At 44.6% G+C, this 21,912-nt stretch overlaps 1 protein-coding gene across 2 annotated transcripts in view; it reads right to left on the reverse strand.

Annotated features, from left to right (window-relative positions):
• Slc38a4 (solute carrier family 38 member 4) overlaps positions 1–20,513 on the reverse strand; it is a 66,193-nt gene extending 45,680 nt beyond the window's left edge. The window contains exon 1 of one of the 2 annotated variants that reach the window (XM_023723520.1): positions 20,400–20,513. The gene's annotated coding sequence lies outside the window, so the exon portion shown is untranslated. Of the gene's footprint in view, positions 1–20,395 lie in introns of both variants that reach the window. The other variant, XM_023723521.1, reaches the window with a different exon arrangement.
• Positions 20,514–21,912: the final 1,399 nt, after the last annotated feature.

Consider the following 21,912-nt stretch of genomic DNA (forward strand, 5'->3'; position numbering starts at 1 on the left):
ACTAACAGTAGTTACTTTCAGGGTGTGGAAATGTAGGCTACTTTTGTTTCATCTATATTTGCTGGCTAACTTTTAAAAATTATGGATTCTTTTTGTTTCCATAAAGACAATAAAGACCACCTGAAATACAAGTAGCAGAAACAGAGTTCCTCTCAGATTTTTTGACAACTGTTAATACCTGCTATCAGTCACTAATGAAAGCTCTTATTTTTTGTCAGAACTTTGCTCCGCCAGTGAACAAGTTCCTAAAAGAAATCTTTGATTATGAATGGGTACTTATGAAATATTTGGAACTTAGATAAACTTACATGTTTCGAATAGTTTTTTCTAAAAGGATGGATTGTTTTCCCCATTTGCAAGAATGGTATTTGCAAGAATAATATTGCGAGAATATCATTCACAATGACATTTCTCAAAATATCATTGAGAATAATTGAAATAAATATTTTTAATAATGCTACTAGGCAGTCAGTTTTCACTACGTCATAAGGAGGGATCACTCTTCCTTACTCATCCAGTAACTATTCATACCAGGAGCCAAAGCAGGAGAGATGATAAGACCCACCCCGGTACCGTACTTAAGACCTTGTCTCTCAAGCAAACCATAGCTCAAATAGGTCATGATAATGACCTATTTGAGACAAGGTGTGTGAAATACCCATAGGATCTGTGGGGTAAGAGAACTAGGGCATCTAATTTGGTTTGAAATGAGTGGGGAAGGCTCTCTGGAGGAGAAAGTCAGATTTCAGCATCAAAGAGTGAGTAAGAGTTGGCCCAAGAAAAGGGGTGAGACGGCAGGCAGAGAGGACGGCAGCGGGCCAGGCAGCCAGAGGCGTTCTTGGTCACTAGGTAGTCCTGAAAGGTGAATAGAGGGGCCGTGAGAAGGCTCACAGAGGTCACTGGACACCATATCCTTTCTTTTATTCAAATGAAATGAATGTCAAAAGCAAAATCAAGCATAGCATTGCCATATAAAGATCAAGATTTCAGATATTTCAAAACAGTAGGCTTGGTGAGAAACTGGGATGCTGAAGTTTATTGTAAGCAGCCAGCACCGCTTGCAAGGCATGATTTAGCTCTCCCCGGTTGGACATCCTTGGAAAGAGTTTGGCGGGGCTTGGGCCTCTCCTGTGTTTGGACCATCAGAGTTGTTTGTACTACCAGTTTGGCTAAGAATGGAAATGCTTAGGTTCATAAGTAACAGATGCTCCTTTACTTATGATGCTGTAGGCAAACCTACGGTAGGCTAGATATGCAGTCAGTACACTGACCCTACCAAACACAGCTCAGCCTCACCCACCTTAAATATGCTCAGAACACTTGCTTTAACCTACAGGGGGAAGTTAAGACAGAGGGCTGGACCACACCCACAATTCGCAGGGGTTACATTGCCGAATCACTTAAGAACTGTGAAAAACTGATTTCCAGATATGGTCAGAAAAATGCCTATCAATACCTATTTTTATAGTTCAAACCCTAAGTGCACTGTGTCTCCCACAGGTATGTAATTTAATGAAGCACGGTACTAATAAAGCCTCAGAAGGTGCAGGGCATTTTAATGCACCTTAGGGAATTTAGGCTTTAAAAACAAAACCAAGAACACTGAAGCTAACGCCACGTAGTACAACAGCCTGTTAGGATGCAGGAATGCCAGCATGCCTGACAGAGATGGCTACAGGGCAACAGCCAATCCGCAGCAGAGAGAACTGAGTAACACTCTCCTATTGGCTACTTGCAAACCTCCTGCCGACAAACCAATTGCAGAGGATATTTGCTGTTTTCATGCAATTGTGGGGGTTTCTCTAAACAATTCTTTTTTAATTTCTGGGGAAAATCCAGTCGACTAGGCTCTTAACTCTGAATCTCGACTTTGTAGGATTTCTTGTATTGCTAGCTGAAGAAAAGATTAAAATTCAAAATGAAAGTCTGGTTTCCATTTACTGGGCATACTTTTTGCACCACCATAAAGTATTTATAAAGTAAGGTACCACGAGCTAATTACAAGTCTTACAGGAGGTAAATATATAACTAGAAATCATGACTTTATTATTTCTTAGATATTTGAAGCTTTTTTTAAGAATCCAAAGTTCAACAAATTTAAAATTTTCCTAATTATTTGAAAACTTACCTAAGACTGATACTTATTTGGTAACATCAGTATCTTATCTTGCAAGCATCTATGTGTGTGTGATAACAGTTGGACTGCTACATGCTTGTTTACAATGGGGTAATCTGATTTTTCTTACATGTGTAAAAAAAGTCATAGTGATGCAAATAGTTTAATTTATGGCTTTTCTCTTTCGAAAGCTGATGAAATTTCCTTTGAAGTTCTCCTTAAACTTCATTTATTATTTTAAATCTTTTGTTTATTTATTTGGTACAGGGTCTTGCTGCACAGCGTGGACTCGTAGTGATGTCCTGTCTCAGCACCCCAGCACTGGGATTACAGGCGTGCACGGCTGGCATGCAGTGCTGGGAATTGAACCCATGTCCTTGCGCTTGCCAGGCAGGCTCTTAGACTGCCGAGCTATTTCCCCAGCCCTGCTTACACTTCCAGCCGGAGCGTTTCCTGCAGAAGCCCGAGCTGCATGCTGCGCTGCTTTTGTCTTACTGCACTCGTTCCTTCTCAGCTATGGGCAAGCGTGTGACATGCCAAGGAGCAGAGTGATTGACACATCTGTCGTGACTGTGTCTAGATGTGCCCCTCACAGCTGCATGCAGTCATAGGTGGACTTTTGCAAAGGTGGCCGCATCTACAGTTGTGACCGACTCGTGATGCAGTGCCAGGACGAAGGGTGGGGATCGTGGACACTGACGGGCGTGGCACGCCCTAATCCTGGCAGTCTAGGACGGAAAGGGGCTCGCCCTGGCGCTCGATGGCTCGCTGTGCCGCCTTCTGCCCACCATGAGCCGCGGTCGCCCCTCTGCCACGCCACCCTGCCTTGGAGCCAGCTGGTTATGGGCTGAAACCTCTGTAGTCTGTGAGCTGAAGAAGCCTTTAACCTGCAGACTGAGGGTGTCAGGCATTTTGTCTCAGCCTGGAGAGAAGAGTAACTAAGACAACGACCTTCTGTTCTAGCACCCACACTCGGGCCTGGATTTGGATTTAATGCTGAAGACCCAGGTTCAAAGTCAGACTCTGCCAATCACTGCCTGTCTATCAGAGTCAGGAAATCCTCGGAGCCTTTATTTATTCACTTATACAATGGTATCTAATTGCTATGGGGCAACAAGACCACCAAGCATAGGGAATAAAATTCACACTGCAGACCTATTGTGTGCTGAGTTCTATCTTAATTAAAACATGTACAGCAATTAACCACTAAGAAGAATATATGCAGTGTATTATTTGTTGAAAAATAAAAAAAAAATAAAAAATAAAACAATGGGATTTGATAACCCTAAAATCTGCTACAACTGTAACTACATTTCAAGTTGACCCAATGTTTTACTTCTTGTGAAACTCATTTTTTCCACTTTTGGATTAAAACTCAGCAATGTATAAAAGTAGTACCTATACTTATGATAGTGGTCACAGAAATGGCATGGTGACTGTTCCCACGAAGTATGTTGGATATAAAATTCCATGTTTCCATAAAACTCCACTTGTAAATATTTTGATTTTGTTCTGCTCATCAAAACAGTCACCGAGTGACGGGACGAGCTGGTCTTTCCCCTCTTGGCTTTCTTCTCCTCAGTCAGCCATTCAACCACTCATTCAGTCGTAGGGTTCACTGCACCCCTGTGATGCGCCTAAGGGCGCCCCGTCCTTAGGCTTTCTATTTCTTGACATTTGTCTGTGTTCTATTCTTGCTGAGCAGGTGTGGAGCTTTGCAACTGAGCTGATAGCACAAGAATTCTGCATATATATATGCTATGTATTATATATATGAAAGATCTGTGCAAGGCGTGATAGAAATAAGGTAAATGCCTCATTAAAAGTACTGTAATAAAAGGCACATCTCCATTGATTCCTCACAAAATCCTCTCCCTTGCTTCTGACACTCTTGTCCTAGCCTTCTCGCCACCTTCTAAAGTGGCTCTGGAAGTCCTCTTTCGGGAATGTCTTCACAAGCTATGATTCCACGTAAGTCACGAGGTGAGCGCGGCTGCCAAGGGCCAGCTGCCCGGGTAGGAGCAGCGCGCCGGGCCTCGCCCCCTTGCTCACCGAATCTGGCTCCGCGTACTGCCTGGCTCCTCCCCAAAGTCAAAGTGTCCACGAAAGACAAATATTTTGAATTAATTCAGGACACCAAAGCAGCCAGAACAGGAAAACTAAAGGCACTCAAGTGAGGATTTCCCGAAGTGGCAAGAAGGCTGGGATGTGTTTGAGGGCGGGGCATACCGAGGGGATTATCGGCAATGTGTCTTTTACTGGAATAAATTGTTTCAAATTTAAGCATTCACATAGTGCTAGGTCACACCATGTACATTTATAGCTCCATTTATTTATGTCAGGAAACACCACTTCTTTCCTGTTCGGAGAAACTCAGCTTGTAGCCTGTAGTTCGCAGAGTTCTATAAGCACATTATTGCTTTCTCGCTATAATTTCACACTCTATCAACTCCGGATCACCGGATGAACTGTAGAGTACACTAGGTCAGGGCGGAGCGCAAACCGGAGGACTCGGATCCAGCCCCTAGCCTGCTCCGTCCCTCTGAGAACGCCGGGACGGTGTGCATCCCGCTCCTCTCCTCCGCACTGCCCTGCCCCCACGCCTGCTGTGGCTCGCAGGGACTGGCCACCGTGTGTGGCTGACCTTCCCGGCCTCCGAAAGCACACAGTGGGGCGTACTTACCCTGCACGGGTCACGCAGTAGAAACCCTGGATCCCGACTGCCTAGTCTTCAATCTGATTGCTGTCACTTACTGCTTGACTTAGGGGACATTGACATTTCTGATTGCCTCAGTTTCCTCAAATGGCACAAGTGAAGGATAATAATAATAACAATCCTAACACCTACCCCACGCTGCGGTGACCGAGATGGACTAAGCTAGTGGGGCTGCAGCACCCTGCGGAGCATCAGCACACAGTACAGATTATGGACTTGCTGGCCTCGTGCGCTTCGAGCAGTGTTTCCAACGTCAGCGCTCCGTGCGGCTGTGCGTTATTCTGACTCGCCAGACCCCTTAGAGCGTGAGGAACTTTGCTGAAGATGCAGATAAAATCCCGTATTGTATTCTGGGGCCCAGTTTTCTCTTTAAAACTGAATCTAACAAAATTTTATGTAAGATCACTATGTGAATTAAAAGAGATAACAGATATTTAAGCATTATAAACACAAAGCATTTTATTAATGTTCCTCTGCAAGAGTAATGTGATGCCTGCAAGACTGATTATAAATCAAACTAGTTTCACAGTCCTTTGCCTTGAAAATGTATTGTTACTGCTGATTAAACCTTTATTTCATTTGTAATATTATCGATCAGCACTGTTGTAAAACTGGAAAGCAGCAGGCTTTGACCCCGACCCATGAAATCTGAGCAAACAAGCTTGTAATAAGACCCAGTTTGCAATATGTGTTTGCTCAGTATTAACCAACCTATGAAGCTGAGTAGCGCAGTGGCACGTATTTGCCCTGGAGCCCGTCCTTTATTCAATGTTTAATCATGCAAATCTACAGATGGATTTTGCAGGATTGATTTGGCTTGCTTTTGGATTATTATTCTTTTCAGTGAGATTGATAAGCCACAAAGATCCAAAGATTAAGTGACTAACATTTCACTTGCATTATTAAGATTTGAGATTGCTGAGCATTGAAGAATTCATTCCCAAATCAGTAAGTCATGCAGTTTGGTGCAGTCAGCTGAATCAGTGTGATGTTTTTAAAATAAATCACAAATAAGGTGGTCGTGTCCTAAGGCAACTTCTTGGCCAAGCAGCATCGCCTAAACGATAGACGTCCTCACTCTATATCTTTTAAGTTCAGGGAAGTCTTATAAACACACAGGTACACCACAGCTCATTAATATGGACTAACTGGAATAAGATCAGTTGGAATCCTAGTTGAACTCTAAACTGGCATCATGTAAGATCCTTTATTAGATCCAGCTTAATTCCTTCTTTGAATCACAGAAATACTCACTTCCATTTATGTGATTGTACAGAAATGAAGGAGCTGCTACGGCTTCGTGGCCCACCAGTGCTCAAAAATGCTTAAGAAACAATTTCCCTTTCAATTTCCATTGTCTTATGGCTATTATTTGGGAATAATTTGTTATAAAATATACATGAGCTAGCATGTCTGAATTAATGAGCTAATTAACTAATTAATTACATTTGGGGACAAAATAACTTTTCAAAGATTCTAAGTGGCCAGAGGGCACTTCTTTGTCTCCTACCCTTCTCTCTCCCATAAATGAGACAATAAACATAGTCTGCATAGAGGACAGATAAAAAGGTGGAAGTGGAAATGCAAGGTCTGTCATGTGTAAGTAATGAAGGATTGGGTCTGTTATACCCAGTATTCTGCAAAACACAGGGACAGAATCCAAATCATTTAAATTAAATAGAAAGGTAAATATTATTCTGGACACCCAAAGCTGAAAATGCACGAGGAGGCAGCATCTTACCCAACATCTTCATGTAGACCACAAGCTCTCCCCATCCTACTAGATCTCAATGTACAGCAGCAAAGCAAGGTGAGAGGAGAATCAGGTACACACACACACACGCACACACACACACACACACACACACACACACAGGGCCATGGGAAAGCAAGGCAGCAGAGGGCCCTCAAGCTCCCCTAACTTACTTCAGGCAGAGCAAGGGGCACAAATGGACAGCAGGGTACCCACCAGGCAATGGTGCTTTGCATAGAGCTCATAGAAGAGATGGAGAGACTGGACAAGCTCGAAGAAAATATGAGCAGAAAGGTCGTGGAAACCTTGTTCAGTATTGTCAGGTGAATCCGGGCAAATAAGTAAAAGCATCAGAGAAGATGACCATCATGATTCATGACATGAATGACAGATGCGCAAAGACATACAGTTCTCAAGAAGATGTCAGATAGAAGTACCTAAAATAGGGGCTAGACATAGCTCAGAGGGACAGTGCTTGTCTGGCAAGCGCAAGGTCGTGAGTTTGATCCCTGGTACCACAAAAAAAAATCTAAAATAAAAAAAACTCTATAGGATTCATAAATTGCAGAAATGACCAATGTAAAGACAGAATGTCTCACATTAAGAACAAAATGGTGAATGGCGAGTAAGTGTTCATACAAGCCATAACCAATAATTGAACAAAAATGACCGTCTAGGTGACATAAAGATCACCAAGTTAAACCCACCTGGAGTTAGACAAAAATTAGAAAATAACACGGATGGAATTAGTAATATGTTTATAGAAATCATGGCAGGAAACTTTACAGATTTGAGAAAAGGGCACAAGATACAAGTAGCCAGGGCTTCCACAGCTCCAAGAAACTATGATGGAAAAAGGAAGCTCACGAAGGCACAACCTTATTAAAGTGAAGACATCCAATTTTCAAAAAAGAACTTTAAAAGCACTCAGAGAAAAACAAAAAAACCACATATGATGATAGGCCAATAAGAATTACAATAGACTTCTCAATATAGACCTTAAACCCAGAAAAGTCTTCAGTGAAGGCTTAACAGGAATCTCGAGGAACAAACCAAAATTAAGAAGAGACGATAAAGATAAGAGCGGAAATCCATGCAATTAAGACTAAGAAAAGAATAAATTCAAGAGTTTCTTCTTTGAAAAAACAAACTAAAAAAATTTGTCCTGATCAAGACAAGCTTAGCAAGAGACTTTAGAAAAGGCTCATGGTGAGACAATTAGAAATAAAAGATGAACTCATAATAGATATCAAAATCCAGAAAGTGATAACTACCATGAAACATTATATATGAACAAGTTAGCAAATGTTGAACATATTCCTAGACAAGTAAGACTTACGAAAGTTAAGCAAAGAAAACGCAAAGATGACAAATAACCCAATAATAAGCAATTAAGCTGAGATAGCAGTAAAGAATTTACCAACTAAAAAAAAGCCCAAACCTGATGAATTTAGTGCTGAATCCTACAAAGAGCTTATGGACCTTGTATCACCTCTGTTCCTCAAGCTCTTCAAAGAAAAGAGATAGTGTTTCCAAATTCATATGTGAAAAACAGCATGGCTCCAATTTCAAAACCAGATAAAAACCCAAATGGAAAAGAAAACTACTGGCCAATCTCCTTATAACTGCAAAAATCCTCATGAAGATGCTGGTGAATAGAATGCACCATATTATAAAAAATGATCATGCACCATGACCAAGTAGTATTCATCCAAGACATGCAAAGATAGTTCAGCATACATAAATCAATAAATGTAATACATCACATAAACAGAGCAAGGTTAAAAGCTACATGACCTTATCAATAGATGAAAAAAAGGCTTTCAACAAAACCTAGCACCCTTCGTGATAAGAACTCTGAAGACAATAGGTACAGAAGCACCATGCTTGAATTTGATAGAAAGTTATTTATGACAAATTACTGGCCAATATCATATTAAATGGGAAAAACTAAAACACATTTCCTTTTTTAGTAACACAACAAAGATGCTGTCATTACCATTTCTCTTCACATCGTACATGAAACATTAGCCAAAGTAATCAGGCAAAAGAAAAAAATAAAGGAGATACATACAGAAAAGAAAAAACTCAAATTATCATCTTTGCAGATGATAGGATCCAAAGAAGACCCAAAGATTTCCAGGAAAACACCACCTAGATGTCATAAGCAACTGCACAATGTAGCAGGATACAAAATCAACATATAAAAATCATTAGCATTTCTCTATTCCAGTTATGAATTCAATGAGAAAGGAATTATGAAAACTGTACCACTCACAGTAGCATCAAAGAAAATGAAATACCTAGAAATCAACTAGAGACCTCTACAAAGATTGCTCCAGGACTCTGAGAAAGGAGACTGAAGAGGACATCAGAAAGTGCAGAGTGTCTTCTGCTCTCAGATGGGCAGGACCAGTATCGTCAAAATGGCCATACTCTCAAAACTGTTTTAAAGACTCAACATAGTCTCAATCAAAATACAAACAAGATACTTTACAGATTTGGAGAAAATGATCCTAAAATTCATATGAAACCACAAGAGATTAAGAATAGGAAAAGCAACTTTATGCTATAAGAGCAAAGGAAGAAGCATCACAATCCTGACTTTAAGCTACACTGCAAAGCCAACGGTGATTAAAAAAAACGTCATGGTACCAGAACCAGAACAGATACATGGATCAGTAGAAAAGAGCGAGGCTAGAGAAGCATCCCCATACACATTCAACTATTTGATTTTTGACAAAAGGCCCAATAGCGTGCTGTGGAGGACAGACAGCCTACTCAGCAAGCAGCACTGAGAAAACTTGAAGACTGCAGACCGACGAAGCAGGATCCACCTCTCCCACCACGTACTAAACTACAGTCAAAATGCCAAAGACACATCGAGCCTGCTGGAAGACCAAACAGATAAAACACTTGAAGTCCTAGGTGTAGGGGAGGACTTTCTAAACATGACACAACGGAACATGAAATAACAGCAAGAACCAACGAATGGCGTGACATCAAATTTAAAAGCTCCTGTATAGTGAGGCAATCGATTAATAGAATAGAGACAGCTTACAGAATGGGATAAAATTGCCAGCTATTCTTCAGACAGAGAATAGCTAGAGATTGTAAAGAACTTAAAGAAAGAAAGAAAGAAAGGCAGACAGACAGACAGACAGAAAGAAAGAAAGAAGAAAGAAGAAAGAAAGAAAGAGAAAGAGCCAGAAAGACCCAGTCAAGAAACAGACAAGTGAAAGGAGCAGACACTTCATAGAATACAAATGACCCACAAGTGTATGAAAACCATTTCAGTTTCTCTGGCCATGAGAGAAAGGCAAATTAGAACAACTCTCAGATTCCATTTTACAACAGAAAAAATGATAATTATTAAGAAGTCAAAAAATAACAAATGCTGTTGAGGCTGCAGTGAAAAAGGAGCCCTCCTACACTGTCGGTGGGATCGACACCAGCACAACCAGTATGGAAAGCAGTATGCAGGTTTCTTGGCGAACTCTCTAGACTTAGAGATTCCAAATGATCCAGCTATCCCTCTTCTAGGAACTTTCTACAAAGAGCTTAAAATATTAGACTGTGGTGATCCACGCACACCTGTGTTTATCGCAGCACAAGTCACAGTAGCAAGTCCTGGAAGCGGGCTGCACACACATCAGCAGACGGCTGCAAGAAGAAAATGTGGTATCCAGACACAACGGAGTAGCAGCACTTAACTAGAAAGAAGGACAAAGTCAAGACATTTGTGGGAAAATGGATTCACTTGGAAAATATAATGTTGAATGAAATAAATCGGGCACACAAGCTTAAAAACCTTATGGTAGTTCTCATTTAAGTAAGCCAAGCTACAGACAAAAAGCATCATGAAGGACAGGTAGAAGGAGATGGGGAGCACTCTGCAAATGGCAAGGGGTGCAGGAGACCAAGGGCAGGAGAGGGGAGGAGAAGTGAGTAGAGCAACTGCAAATACCGCAAGTCGCAATCATGAGCTACGATTAATGAAATCAGTAAGAATAAAAATAGGGACAGGAGATTTAGAGAAGGGAGGGAGGTAGGAGGGAAGAAGAAAGGAATTTTAAAAAGAAACAAGCTACATACTATGTTCATGTACCTATGCCCCGAGATGGTTGTAAGTACACATAACGCAAACAGGTACTAATTAGAAACACTATTAAGAGTACCTAAAAAGCTTCAAACACAGCTTGGGATGCAATAAAACCTAAATACATATTGGGTTTTCTTGGTTGTGTGCGGACCACATAAAGGAGCCTACACACTTAATATTTGTCTGAGATCTACTCTGAAAGAGTATGTTATTTTTTATTCAGAGTAAGATCATCTATGAAATTACTGAACTATAATTTAACATTTTCATTGTACAGCTTTAGTTAAAAACTGGATTGCAAGTTTAAGTCTGGACCCTTTGGAAGGACTTCAGGAATGACTTCTGAACTCTTCATAGTTGTTAACACTAGTAGGGCCTCAGCAGAAATGGCTTCTTTAGTGAGCGCTTTCACATACTGAGTCACCTGCGAGTCACCTTTGTGACCATGTGAAGGAAATAACACTTTACACATAGGAAGCTCCAAAGAAACTATAAGACAGATGTTGACCCGATCTTGAGGCCTCCAGCCCTTCTCTGCAACATCTGTTTCTCCTGCTCTTGTATTTAATTAAACACGTGGAGTTGCTGTAGTAACTCTTGCAACATACATGTTTTAAAGATAATAACTTTCTTTTTAAAAAAAAACCCTTAAAAATACATCTTAAGCTATACAGCTATAGATATTCTGAAAAAATAAAAATGGGTGGTTGTAACATTTTAATATGAGATCATGAGAACAATTTTTCTTTTTAAAAATCATTTATTTACCTATTTGTTTATTTGGCACAGGGTCTTGCTATGCAGTTCAGACTCATAGTGATCCTCCTGTCTCAGCCTCCTCAACGCTGGGATTACAGGCGTGCGCCTCCACTTCTGGTTCCGGGACTACTGCGCAGCGTTCTGGGGCCTGCATGGTATGGGGTACCAGGGACAGAACGCAGGTCCTTGCGCTTGTTAGGGGCTTAGATCACTGAGCTATCCTCCTAGCCGAGAATAACTTTTCAATCCTTTAGACTGTGTTAAGTATTTGTTGGTCCTGTTCACAAAAGGAGTCTGAGAAGTTGAGGGCTTCCCTGTCATGGCAAAGAATACGACCAAGTCCCGTGAGGGTCTGGGGTCGTGCCTGGCATTTTAGGAAAAGGTGGCATATACACAGAATGGCTTATTTACACTTTGCCTGATGTTTCCCACACACTTGAAGTTTGTTAAATATAACTAACAACTGAACATGAGCACTAGGCTTCTGCAGTAGAAGTATAAAATAGAGGAACTATTTTATCGTGGACAAAATGATTCATTCTTCACCCATCACGCAAGCGGCTGACCAGGCCTCCCTCTGACCTTGACCTGCGGTTGGGTGGCACAAAGCCCAGGGAAATCAGAAGGGCTGCCCCAGCCCGCACCTTATTTTCTTTGTTCGAAAGTGTGCTGCCTGCATTTGTTATGTATTTATTTGGCACAGGGTCTCTCTGCACAATTGAGACTCACAGTGATCCTTCTGCCTCAGCCTCCCCTGCTCTATCTCTCTAGCCCCTGCTTTTATTGTCACTTGTGAAGAACAAAGAAGTAATAAAAATGTGTTCACATGGACTGAGAACTGCTTTTCCAACTGTTTTATAAAACAAACAATTCACAGAGCTAGAAGCTTAGAAAATCCATGGTGTGTGTGTGTGTGTGTGTGTGTGTGTGTGTGTGTATGCACGGGCTCATATTAACCTGATTGGGAGAATTATAAAGGGACACCAATAGACTTTTTAACACTAATCAAAGTGTTTAAAAAGAAACTATGTAAGAAGCAGCAGCTCAGAGGAATTCGCAAACGTCGTGGGAAGTAACTGTCACCAGTTAGACGGTCAGATTCCTGCAAATGTGTGACAGACGTCCAGGTCGAGTAACTTAACAGCTCTTCAGGAAGACAGGACTCACAGGCTTTGAAACAGGACTGCAAGAATTCAAAATTGTTTTATTCATAAGAAAGTAAAAATATTGCCAATGATGTTTCCATATATTTTCAAATGGTGATCATAAATATAATTAAATTTTAATTTCTCATTTTTGCTCAATAAAAGTTCTCTCATGACTTTCTCCCCTAGAGCGCCAACAGTTGCAGTGCTCTGTGGTGACTAAATGCCAGGGGCCACGTCTGGCTGTGGTCTCGGGTGACCAGCATGACCAGGGCTGGCCTTACTTGTGGATCAGACGTGGTCTCTCCTGCTTTTACCTCATCTTATGGGCCTGGGAGCAGAACTAACTTGGGTGCGCAACGTAGAGAAATTTCTAGAAACTCTAACCTATTAGGCCTTGATGGGCAGATATTTCTTAAATCTGTGTCTTTACCTCTCAGGCCAGGTGATTTTTAAATGGGAAAGCGAAGAAAACTACACTGCAGGTCCTGACCTGATGTCTCTGCTTGCCTGCTTCTTGTTCCCCCTGCTCCAACCAAAACTCAATCCCAGGGTTTCATCCCAACCCCATGCTCCTCCAGTGTCACCTAAGACATCAAACAATGACATCGCCTCTCAGTGTGCCCCATTTTTCTTCCTTTTCCATTTTCAACCTCTTCTTGCTCTTTTAATGAACCCACTAAGAATTTGAATATATGATGGTAAATTCATTAAAGTGTAGAAAAATAGATTGAAGCAAATCCATATATATCATTTTTGCAGTTCTTTAGTTGATTGTAGTTAAAATGTATTACTATTAGTGACATTACTTAAATATGATACCAACAAAGTGACAGAAAAGTATTAATTATGGTAGTCTGTTCCCTAAAAAGTGTTTTCTAGCGTGTATATGGCTTGTACAGACATACAGGTGTTAAATTTTCTTGTCTTTTCAAAAATGAACAGAATAAAGAAATGGAATGTTACAGTTACAAGATGACAGCTTGTGACTGTCCCCAGCAGTCAGGAGGACCTGCGTGCTCATCTGGCATTTGCTTCTAATGGCGTCTGTTTTGCTGACGTTGGTCTTCTGGGAGTGACTGTCAGCTGCTGGCTGGTGACAGCAGGTCGGTGAGGTCTGCAGACTGCAGTCATGAGAAAGGCAGCCTGCACAACCATAAACCCTGTGAACCGCTCCTGTGTGAGTCCTACCTTCATCTATCCCAAACCACTTCCTCATTTTACTTAAGCAGTTTGTATGCTGATGTTTAAAGTTTGAATCTGACCTGCTTCCAGACAAACCAGATCTGCAGAATAAGAAGAGCTCGTCGCTATTCCTTAGGCAAAACTTTTTCGTGACCCTGGCAAAAGCATCATAATACGGACACCCAGATGCAAGCATCTCACTAGTATGAGGAATGTGCGGTCTCGCTGTGATTTGGATTTGCGAGCCGGCTGATTAGGCAGGCTGAGGATCTTTCCATACAACCTTTGGTCTTCTCTAAGCTTTACATGGAGAAACAGCAACTCAGGTCCTTTGCCCATTTCAGTTGGCTTACTTAGTTTTAGAAGTTCCTTGTGCATTTTAATATTAACCCCAAATCAGACATAACTTGCAAATGTTTTCTCTCTCCCACAGATGTCCCTTCGTTCTGTGATTGCCCCTACTGTCCTCGAGCTTTCCAGGTGGACGTAGCCCTATTTGTCTATTTTGTTTTTGATCCCTGTTCTTCTGGTGTCAGGTCCAAGAAATCTCTGCCAAAACCAGTGTCAGAAGTTTTCCCTCTGCGTTTTCTTCTAGGAGTGTTACAGTTTTGTGTGCTACGTTCAAGTTTTTAATCCATTTGTTTGCTTTTGCGTATTACACGACATATTCCATCTTCTCCTCTTGCACATGGATGTCTAGTTGTCTGAACACTTCTTGCTGAAAAGACTGTTTTCCTTACTGTGCGATGTTATCACGCAGATTCGATTCTGGGGTCACCCCGGTGCCACGTATGCAGAGGTCCCGGATGTGAGCTGTTCTGAAATTAGGAAACGTGAGGTCTCCACCTTTGCCAGTCTTTCTCAAGGTCACTGTGTCTACTTAGGGGCTCTTGTGGTTCTACATAAATTTGAGGTTTCTTTTTCTATTCTTTAAAAAAATGCCGTTGGAATTTTGATGGAGAACGGACGGGTTTTCAGGCCGCTTTGGGTCATGTGGACACCCTGATCTCGAGTGTTCTGGCCCCCGCGTCCAGGGTGCGCTTCCAGGTGGCTTTCATTTCTTTCATCAATGTTTTGTAGCTTTCTGCGTAAACATCTTTTAAGTCTATGGTTAAGCTTATTATTAAGTACTTCACTTTATTTTGGTGCTAAATGGAAACTTTTCGTTAATTTCCTTTAGGATAGTCCATTCTAGTGCATAGAAACAGCACTTAATTCTTGTATGTTCATTTTTGTGGTGCTTTAAGATTTCTCTACATATCTATACATGATTTCTAGTTGCTTAATGAAGAACCATTATCTAAGAGGCAGATCCAGGAACAGAATAAAGTTAGAATCTTTGACTGAATCACATATCCCCAATTCTTTCATGTTCTTTCTTAAAATAACTCCGTTCTGTCCTCCCTGCGCTCCCCCCCTCCCCATCCGCCCAGGCTCCTCATTGGCTGCCTGGTGCCTGCCCACGAGCCCCTGCCCAGGGGCCTGCACCTTCAGCCAACACTGCCAGCAGAAAGGCCAGCAGGCCACTGTCCACTGAATTTGCCTCTGAGTGAAATGCTTCCCTTTTCCTTTTTCTTAATGGTTTTATAGTGCCAAATGCCCGGCCCAAGTTGCAAAATTATTCTAGAGCAAAGAACAAAGTCCATGTCCTGAGGAATTTGCAATTTAAAAAGAAAAAATGACGCATGGCAAAGGGATAGGACAAACAGAGTGGAAAGAAAGTTTTGCATGGAAGGTAAAGTAGAATCAATAAAATTTGCAATAGAATGAAAAATCAAAAGGCCAAGTTAGAGCCCCGAAGCCCCATAGAAGATGAATCGAATGAAGATTTGCTCTAAGATCTATATACCAATGAACATCAGATTGTTCGCTAAGTGCCATGCAGTATCACTGCAGTCACGGTGTAGGACAGACACTGTCACTATATTTCATTCCAAAAACAAGAATTTCTTTCAGATATTTAAAAATAAGCAACTGGAGTGTCCAAGAACGGCCATGTGTGATTCCAAATACTTCGCAAACATAACTCATTTACTTTTCACAGCTTCCCTGTGAGTGAGGAACTATTACTATTTTGCAGACAAAGAGTAAAACAAGCCAGGTGTGATGGTACATGACTGTAACCACAGCACTCAGGAGGTAGAGGCAGGAGGATCGTTGAGTTTGAGGCCAGCCTGAGCTACAAAGTGAGTTCAAGACCAGCCTGAACTGCATAGCAAGATCCTCTCTCAAAAAAAGACAGAAAGGGCCAGCCAAACAGCTCATCAGATTAAAGTGTCTGCTTAAGCAGATGCGGGGGCCAGGAGTTTGATCCCTGGGGCCTGCTGTACCAGCCCTGAGCCTGGGGCACGCTGAGAAGGCTACTGAGATTGAGCATGGTGGCGTGTGCCTGTAATCCCAGCTCTTGGGAGGCTGTAAACAGGAGGATCACTACAAGTCTGATCTAGTAGTGAGACCCTGAACACCCTGTAGATCCTTCCCTAAAATACAGAGAGAGAGAGAGAGAGAGAGAGAGAGAGAGAGAGAGAGAGAGAGTAAACCAGGCAGACTAACTCCCTTGTTCAACATCACAGGTAACAGGCAGGAAAGCCAGAATTTGAAACCAGACCCTGAATGACAGAGACAGGAGGCAAACCCAGGAAGCTGGACCCTGAAAGCATGGGGTTCTTGCACACTGTATAAATATTTAATTTAATTTAAAAATACTTATACTGCCTGTCAATAATGCACAGGCCTTCAATAGTCAAGTGAAAAAGTGTTTATTTGAAGAATAAATACTGTAAAGGGAGAGAGAAGCAGGTTCTCTTTCCTTCGTTCACTCTAGGAACACAGAGCAGCGTCTTTTCATACCAGACACAGAGCGAGGCGCTGGGACACCACGTTGAAGACAGGAGCACTGGCAGCAGAAGGGAGCTGGGGCTGGTGCCAGCGCAGGCAGAGCACCAGCGGAGGAAGAGGTGACCACGGGAACTCAGGGCGCATTTCGCTCACGTCCTGAGATGAGGCCGCTCTCCATCCTGCGCACCACTCGGTCCCTTCTTCCTCTCTCCTCTTCCTGCCTTTATGTGAGGCATGACAGTTAGAGGAAAACACTATCGAAAAACTTGGACGTGGGCACTTGTTAACGCTTCACACACGCTTTGGACAGCAGGCATGAGGACACCGACTCAAGCGCTGTGAGTCTGCGCCCTGTCCGCGTCGTAACTCACGTAGTCCTCGTAAGCCCAAGAGACAGGTGCTATCATGACCCCAGTCCGATCACCCTATTCAGTCCTTTGGTTCTCTCATCCCCAGGTCACTTCCAGCATTCAGGGAGGGGCAGCGCTAAGGGGCATCTCCAGAGCCGAGGGTGCGAGGAGCCCTGGGCCACACTGCCTTTTCCCACCTCATCCAGGGCCGCTGAGCTACCCCAGCCCGGACCCTCTTCAGTTCGAGCCAACTTTAACTTCTGCTTTAGAACCTGGCCAAGCACCCCTCAGGCATTCCCTGTGCCCCAGCCCTTTTCCTTGCCACCTTCTGTGGTGGGGTTCTCAGGGAGAATTGCCCTGTCTTTTTTGCCTGGCCCTGCAGCTGTTTACTTCTTTATTCTTTCCTCTACTAGCCCAGTCCACCATCCAACAAGTATTTCTAGACCATTTAGCATTTGTTAGCACCGCACTAGGCATTAGAGAGACAGGAGTAAATGAAACTGCTTCGTATGGTTCCTGGAAGACAGCGATATGTGTGCATTATTCCTGGAATGGACAGCGCAATGGGGTCACTGCGTAAATAGTAAGAGGAAGCCTGGCAGGAGATTAGCAGTCACATGAAAGGGATTCTGCCTCTTCCATTTCTCTCCTCACCCTCTTACGCTGTGTCACACGTGTTTGGCCACCTTCTTAAGCTTTTGCTCTCACTCCCAACTGTCTATTTTATCGTGGCCCTTCTTACGACAAGCAGGAGCTCTGATTTGCTCAGATCTGGCTCTCATGCCACTGGTTGTGGTCTCAGTGACTAGCTGTACGGGCTTTGGCTCTTTGCTTAACCTCACCGGATCGCAAATGCCTCCTCTGCAGAATGAACGCAGCAGATACCTACAGGATGGGGCGCTGCGTGCAACCGAGGGAGACTCACTCACGAAGGTGCTGCTGCCACAAAGCCTGGTTCTTACAGGCTCCTCCTCTCCTTTCCCTGGATTCTCCCTTTCCTACTTCTTATTCTTCACATAGGATGCATGAAAACATTTAAAAAAAAAACAAAAAAAACTAGTATTATTTGGATATATTATTATGTTGATGTAACTCAAGGATATGAACTAGTCATTAAACTTTTGGGTTTTTTTTTAATAGAAATCACTGCCTTGAATACATCAAAATTTAAAAAGAAGCAAGATGAAGAGAGTTTTAAATTTTTACAAAGAGGACAAGGCAAAAAGCTTGACACACAGATGCTGGAATAATACTGCAGAAATGATCAAAGACAGTGCCACAGAAAAGCCAAACACACAGGTTCCCAGGCTGCTTTCCTTACTTAGCCTGCCCTCAGCACTGGGGAACCTGACAGGCAGGCGTGAGGGCACCGCACACTTCCCAACTGCCTGCTGGGCAGCTGAAATCTTCCTGGGGCTGCAGAGATCAGAGCCCCTGCCCGTGAGGCCGGCTCTCCCCCTCTTGGGCAGCATCGGCCTGCAGTACACCCATCATCAGTTGTGGGTACAGCTCAGGGGCAAGCACTTTCCTGACTTCAGCAACAACAACTGCTCAGTAAGTAGCTTTGTCTCCCTAGAAGGCACCTGTCCAAGTTTGCGTACAATAAAGTGAAAAAGAATTGACCATCTATGCACAAGAGCAATTAACACCTAAGCAGAATTTCTCTTCCCACACTCTGTAGCTGTATCTTCTGATCTGCAAAATGGGCACAATAATGGAATAATCTCGTAAGGCTGTTGCGAAGGTGGAATGCTAACAGATGTCAAACAGCAAAAGAAGCCAAGTGATTGCTGGCCTATGAAAGCCTTGTCTTTAACCTGGTAGACCCTGGCCCCTGGCTCAAGCCCTGTCCTAGCAGCTGAGAGAAAAATGTATTTATGTGCTTGCCCCAGTCTTCTAGCTTTCTGTTGTTCTGTGATAAGACCGACGGAAGCCACCTGCCTACGAGCACGCATGCTCTGGAGTAAGTGCAAAGCTGAGATATTTCCTTTGGAGCCTGGCTCAGTACAGACATCTATGGAGAGCAGATTTTCTGAGGATCCATCTGTTGGAATTTGAGTCCCCCCACCCGACCCCAGGACAGAGTCTATGATTTCACTGACTTCTTAGAGACTTGCTTGCTGTGGGGAACAACAGAAACCTACCGGTTGATTCTCACCCTACAACTCCCAAAAGTGAACCTCCACAAAAAGACAGCTGTGGGTCGGGAGGTAGCTCAGGGCACTGCGCCTGCCTGGCAAGCGCAAGGCCAAGTTCCATTCCTGGCACCAAAAGCAAACAAACAGAAAAAGACAGCTGAAGCAAAGGAACTGTAACCCCAGCTGAGAGGCCCTGAAAGTTATGACCTGGTGCAGGGTGCTCTCTTTCAGGAAATCTGGTCTTAATGATTATGAGGCCCCGAAATCAACAGGGGCTAAGGTGGGGGTGGCACCGCAGCAGGGTCCCAATCCTGAGCACAGAACACGCCCCTCGATCGCCCTGGAAGTGCCCGTCGATCTGTCCCCCTCCACCAGGGTCGATAGACTCCTTTCCTTCGGAGACACCCAAGATCCCCCGAAACTGCAGACTCAGGGTCAGACGTGCCTCGAGCCTGAACAGCCACGCAGAGCCAGTTCATGGGGTCCCAGCAGGGCCTGCCCATCCCCGCGGCCTCCTCTGGCGTCATCCCAGGCCGGGCCGCTGTGTCCGCGCAGTCCCCAGCGGACTGCACTTCGGGCGCCAGCGCTGCAGCTGGGCTTGCTTCGGCTCTCCCGTGGGCCTCCCAGGGACCCGCGCCCCAGCACCCGAATCGTCCCGCTTCCCCCGCACCCGGCCCCCTGGCCGCACCCCCACCCGCGCCCTCAGCACCGAGCCTCCCAGGGACCCGCGCCCCAGCACGCACCCCCTTCCGCGCCCCGGCACCGGCCTCGTCCCTGCGGCCTCACCACCCGGCCCTCGCCGCGTCCATTCATTCCCTTCCCCGCGCTCCGCACCCCTCGCGCAGCTTCCTCCTCCCTCGCCCCCTTACCCTGGCTCCCCTTCCACCGATGCCCTCCACAAACCCCGAGCCCCGACCCCACGGCAGCGGCTCGGGGACGCCCCGCGGGCCAACCGTCGTCCAGGCCGTCTGGAACGCAGACAAGCCCGAGACCCCGCCGGGGCATCTGGGGCTGCACCGAGCCCGGGAGCCGGTCCGCCGCCCTCTCACCCAGCCGCAGCGGCCCCGGAAGGCGAGCCCCGCGCGCCCGTGCGCTGCTTCGCCGAATTTCGGGGCCACCAGCTGTTGGCCCGGCACAGCCAGCTCGGTCGGGCTGTGGGCAGCCCTGCCGAAGCCCTGCGCTGCGGGTGCTCGGGGCGCCCCTGGAGCCGGGTACAGCCGTCCAGGCGGGTCCGCAGCCGACGTGCAGGGCCGGGTCTCCCCCGCGTAAGCAAGTACACGGAATGCCACTCACCCACCTCTTGCTGGCCCTCTTTGGATTAGATTCCCAGAGAAGTACTGGGAAAGGGTGATCGGGAGACCCTCCCTTCTTTTCTTTTTGCCTTTCCAAGAGTGGAAATTTCCACCCTGCGGTGGGGCAGCATCCCCGCGTCGCGTTTCCTGCGGACCCTCCCTTCCAGCCCAGCCGCCAATCGCCGGGCAGCAACCTGAGATGTAAACAGAAGCATCCCCCAGGTGGGGCGAGTTCGCGCTGTCCCTGAGCCGACCTGCTGCCCCGCGTCTGTTCCTTCTGTCCCGTGTCCCAGGACTGGAGGAGCTCTTGCTGTGAGCTTCTATCTGACTACGGCCAGGGGGCCAGGGTGCTTCCTAAATTAAGGTTGGTTTTCTTGAGTTCGACCTGTTTGTAGCAATACGTGTTAATCTGCGTTGAAGTCCTTGAGCGATTGTTTTGGGTGGGCGCCTCATCCATCTCCCCCAGGTTTGGGAATGGAAAACTTTAGAGAAGAATGTGGAAGAAGGACACACAGACACACACACAGACACACACACACACACACACACACACACACACAGCCGTCCTCAGCAGAAGCCACTTAACGCAGGAGCAAGGTGGAGACAAGCTAGCAGCACTTACCACGGGTCTTGTCGTGTCCACCACCCCTGCATTCTAGATTAATCCACGGTGTATGTAAAGAAGAATGTAGGCTATCGTAAGTAACGCCGAAACTTCAGTTCTGCCCCTTAAAGGTTCTCTCTACCATTTTAGGGAAGACTTTATGTAAAACCAATTTCTGACGTTCAGCAGAATTCGCGTTTTAAAGAAGATCCAAGTAATAAATTTTCACATGTCCCTGTTTATTTGGTAGTGCACTACCCTTCCGTAAGGAAAACTAACTCACCTGCGGAGACCTAACCTGCAGTTTAGTAAACTCACAAACTGCCTCCCTGAACACCGACGCACCCAGGCTAACTTTAGTCAGAATGGTGAGGCCCCCTGTCTGTCCACACTACCAATTTACAGTCCCCAGCAATTAACACCAGCAGCACCTTGCTCTTTAAAAATCAGAATAAGGACAACAGAAACACACCTGGATAATATATAATAACCATGAATATTAAAAACACTGTATTCATGCACATACACACATGTTTACGTACATGTATCAGACTATACACAAGCCACCAAACAGTACAGCTCAATCGCTGGGTGATGGAACGCATATTTTCATCAGAGCTGCCATTTCAGAACCTAGAAAGAAAAATAAAAGCCATACATAAGAAATATTTAGTTTTATGAAGTCTAATGGTCTTTCTTGACCAAATACAGTGTGTTTTCAGTTTGCCACAATTCAAAGTTCATATTTTGTGCCATGCCAGCCCTGCCCCGGGGCTTGCCGGGCGTGGTGGCACACTCCCGTAATCCCAGCACTTGGGAGCCTGAAAACAGGAGGATCACTATGAGTCCAATCTATGTAGTGAGACCCTGGAGACCCTGTACTAAATACATTTTTTAAAAAGAGAAAAAAGTTC

This window comes from Octodon degus, unplaced genomic scaffold (assembly GCF_000260255.1).
Source record: "Octodon degus isolate 3935 unplaced genomic scaffold, OctDeg1.0 scaffold00100, whole genome shotgun sequence".
NCBI classification, from domain to species: Eukaryota; Metazoa; Chordata; class Mammalia; order Rodentia; family Octodontidae; genus Octodon; species Octodon degus.